Source organism: Xyrauchen texanus, unplaced genomic scaffold (genome assembly GCF_025860055.1).
Source record: "Xyrauchen texanus isolate HMW12.3.18 unplaced genomic scaffold, RBS_HiC_50CHRs HiC_scaffold_443, whole genome shotgun sequence".
Taxonomy (NCBI): Eukaryota; Metazoa; Chordata; class Actinopteri; order Cypriniformes; family Catostomidae; genus Xyrauchen; species Xyrauchen texanus.
The window spans coordinates 11854-16037 of record NW_026266411.1 but is presented as its reverse complement, the minus strand read 5'-3'; the positions used below and the strand labels follow the sequence as shown (position 1 = coordinate 16037).

Below are 4184 nucleotides of genomic sequence, written 5' to 3'. Positions count from 1 at the left end.
TAATAGAATGTAAAGCTAATGGAATTTGATATTCATTCTTTAGAAACAATGTTGTATAGTCAGCAAACTGACTTATAAGTATATGTCTATCCAACACTGAAAGATCTTCAACACCATTATTTTTAATCAATATAGATAATAACTCTGCAACCATTATAAATAATAATGGTGAGCTTGCCAGTCACCACCGAAACAGAAGAATCCAGCTGTTTTAGTTGAGGTCTGCCTTCTTTCTTTTTCGACTGTTTTCCTCTCTCTCTCTCCTACTGTTTTTATTGTTTCTAAACTAAAGACTGTTCTTTAATATATTAGCAGAGCACAATGTAATGGTTCCATATTTTATTTTTAAACTGTGGTGTTTTCATTTGAACTGTTACAGTGCTAAAACTTTAACTCTGTGTAACTCAGCTTTTTTGTAAATTAATCTGAAAAAATGTTGAATGAAACACTATGATGTTTTGGCCAAAAAATGTGAATTATTACAGTGGGGGAATTTTTTTTTTTTTATTAGTATTATTTGAAAGAGATTGTGAATAAAACTACTGTATATTGTAATGGCCAAACTAATTAAAAGAAAATAGTTGACATCGTTTCTGCTTCTGGGTTTTTAAAATGGCTCATTATTAAAATTGCTTTTATTTTATAAACTTGTTAGTTTTATGAAAACACTAAAAATAATAAACACTGGCTCTCAAATTTAACTTAATGGATATATACAGGGATGACAAAAAAACTAAATTAATCAAAAATGTGCTTTATTACTACATTTGTTTACAAGTAACTTTATTCAAGTTAAAAAAAAAACAATAAAATCAATAGGATTTACGTAATATACTGTAGAATTTAGCTTTTTTTTTGGTCATTGGCGGCCATCCCGTTTGGAGGCAGTGCCCCAGCATGGCCCCCCCACTGAAAATGCTCTAGACACGCCCCTGGGTCCACCTCCACCTCCTCTCACCCCATCTGAGGAGTTGGCTCTTTCACTTAATAAAGGTCGCCCTGTGGTCGATGGTATTCCAGAGGGCACTTCGTCAGACTTTGCTACCTCCCACAACAACTCAAGTGACTTGGTACAATGTAGGTATACCATATTAGTACTTGTGATTATTTAGTCATACGTTTGGACAAAACGATAATTAACTCTTGTCATTAGGAAGAAGGCTAAATGCTTCCCAAATGCAGTCATTGTTTCACTTGTGCATTATGCATACATATTCTATTTTACAGCATATGCTGTATACAGTAATCTGTTTTTTTTTTATTCTTGCATGTTCCTAATGCCTTTATTCAGTGTCTGTCATACTTTAGTAATTTACACATTGAGTATCTTTTTTTTTCTTGCAGTTGCTGATGGACGCATTGTATTATTGGATCCTCCTGAAACCACACAGTCTGTCACAATTGTTAGTGGTGCATTTTAAGAACCAGTTGCTTTTAGATCTTTCACTTTGTCTGCCAGACAAAGTAACCTTGCATATTTCCACTCTAGAATGATGATGAAGAGACCACATCTGCTGTGACTGAATTAGAAAGTGCTGGGAGACCCACAGAGGTATGATGCATATACTGGACAATGCATAGCATTGCATAGCATAGATGGAGTGAAAAATGTGTCATTTGTCCTGTGACAGAATCTAGCTGGGGATGTACATGCAGATGAGGGTCCATCTACCTCTACACATAATCTTAGCAGTGTAAGAACTTGTCCCTGGTTGTCCTTATTTACATAATGTTACTATGTGGCAGATTTTCTTCTTTAACCATCTTATTTACTTTGCCTTCCTAGTTGTCTGCAAAGGAGCTGTATAAGGTCCATCTATTAAGGCAAATTAAAAAAACTGACATGGACATGGACCTTATACAGCTTCAGCTAGAGGAGAAAAGGCTGGCCATTAAAAAGGCCAAACTTGAAATAGAACTACTGGAGCATCTCCTTAAGGTGAAAAGAATCATATGTGAACATGAATCTGTTATTTTTTATTTTATTTTTTTTGTGTGTGTATAAAGCAATAAATACAAATCTGTCATGTCTCTTATTTCAGCATATGAAGAAATAGAACAGATTAAATAAAGTGATTTTGACAAATCATGTCTCTAAGCATTCTGCCATCTCTGTGGTCTGCTAGATTCAATGGGTGTTGTTCTAGGTCATTGTCATCAGGACAGGGGGGATGCCTCTCTCCTCTTATTGTGGCAATGTTGTGAAGTACCACACAAGCAAATGTGATGTCACATGCCCTATTTGGAGTGACCCTGAGCCCACGCAGACACTGAAACCTCGCCTTCAGAATGCCTATTGTCATCTCCACCTTGGCCCATGTTCTGCTGTGAGACAGGTTGAAGCGTGTCTGTGGTCCAGGCTTAGGATCAGGGTAGGGTGTCCTCATATAGGGGAGGCAAGGGTATCCTCTGTCCCCAGCAAGTAACCATAGAAGTGTCCTGTAATGTTTGAGGTGTTTTGTAAACGTAATAAAGACTACAAGCATTTGTCTAACAAAACGTACCCTGTTGAAATTTGTTGCACAGAGATGACTCTCTAAATATTCTGGCATCATGTACAGACCCAGGCCATTTTGCCTCAACATTAGTGATGAGGTGGGTTGCATCACATATTACCTGTGGAGAACAATAAGTTTATTATTTGTAACACCAATATTAAGGAGCCAAAATATAGCTATTACCTGCACATTGATGCTATTCACAGACTTCCTATTAACATAGTCTCCCTCATTGATAGATGGAGCTTTAATAGGAATGTGAGTGCCATCAATGCACCCAATCACGTTTGGGAACCCTGAAATTAAGATTAATTACAAGTTTAAGTCTGTGTAGCCTTTGTGTGTGTGTGTGTGTGTGCAGTCAAAATAAACCTATTAAGAAATGTCATTTAATTGAAGTAGATGACAGAATTTCTGAGAGCAAACCTGCCACCCTGTGGAATTCTTCTTTAATAAAGCGCACAGGTTTATGGCCAGGGAACTGTACAAAAGTGTGTAGAAACCGTTTCAGTGCCATGCATACAGTAGGCTACGAACGGCTCTACACACTGTTGCCTTTCCCACATGCTCTGCATCGCCCACATTGTAGAGAAAACTCACCGTAGCAAAAAAGCGCAGAGCAATGCAAAGAATTTGTTCGGCGCTAAGCGCTGAACCACGGTTTGTTACGTTTGAGATGTGTGGTTTTAGTAGGTTTGTTAAATAAATTAACGACTCCCTAGAAAAACGATAGCGCTCCTGCAAACATTCATTAGGATAAGAAAAAACATCGATACGTGGTCTTATCACCCTCTCACGGCGAAAAAAAACCCGTATAATCTGTGCCTCTACGTCCACAGGATCCTCATCAAAAGGGCACGCCATGCTCGGAAACCTCTCTGAAACAAACTAACCCTGCAACATAACCTGCTCCGGAGCAGGTTATCATCAGAGAGTCAGTTGCTATGGTTACTTACATAACCCGTAAGTTACCTCCGTTTTTGGAACCGAAAGCAGAGGTTATCCGCTTACTTACTCCTAAAAGTCACATAACCTGCTTTCTGGAATACACCCCAGTAAGTTACTAGCAGCGAGAGAATGAGTTCAGGTTCCACATGTGCTGTTGTTGGTTGTTTTAACAATTCAAAAACTTTTTAGAAACTGAGTGATTTGATCATATGATTAGAAGGAGAGAATGCCCGTGTCCAGTTCCGTATCAGCTACATTCAATGCCAGAGAGTAGACGTTTGGGTGGTTATCTGTGCTAAAACTGAAACATCCACCGAAAAAGGTGTATGTCTGCTCGCTCCATTTTGTTGACAAACGCCCCACGGATGACCATCCCAACCCGGAATTATACCTTGGATATGACAGACCAGTGGTGAAGAAGAGACGTGCAATTGTTCATGTCGAAGCGACAGGTAAGCCACTTTTAATGTTGAATTCTGTAGCTGGTTAGCGATAGCACCACTTCACAGCTAACCTACCCACTGAGCAAGCGACGTCTGTGGACATACAAAACAGGTTGATATCTCGTCCGTCCGTCCAGGCCATGAGCTGAACGTCCATTGACAGCCAGAATTAGTCGATTAATGACACTGAGAAATTATGTCCCATCAGGCCATAATCTAAACGTCCACTGACAGCCAGAACTCGTTCAGAAAAGACGTTCATACTGGCTATAATCTGGACGTACGTTGACATCTA

General features: G+C 39.0%; 1 long non-coding RNA gene across 1 annotated transcript; it reads left to right on the top strand.

Annotated features, from left to right (window-relative positions):
• The first annotated feature begins 936 nt into the window (after positions 1-936).
• On the top strand, positions 937-1705 carry LOC127642175 (uncharacterized). Its single transcript, XR_007970311.1, has 4 exons — positions 937-1077; positions 1345-1403; positions 1490-1552; positions 1632-1705. It is a non-coding gene; the product is annotated as an uncharacterized LOC127642175 (long non-coding RNA).
• The last annotated feature ends 2479 nt before the right edge of the window (positions 1706-4184 follow it).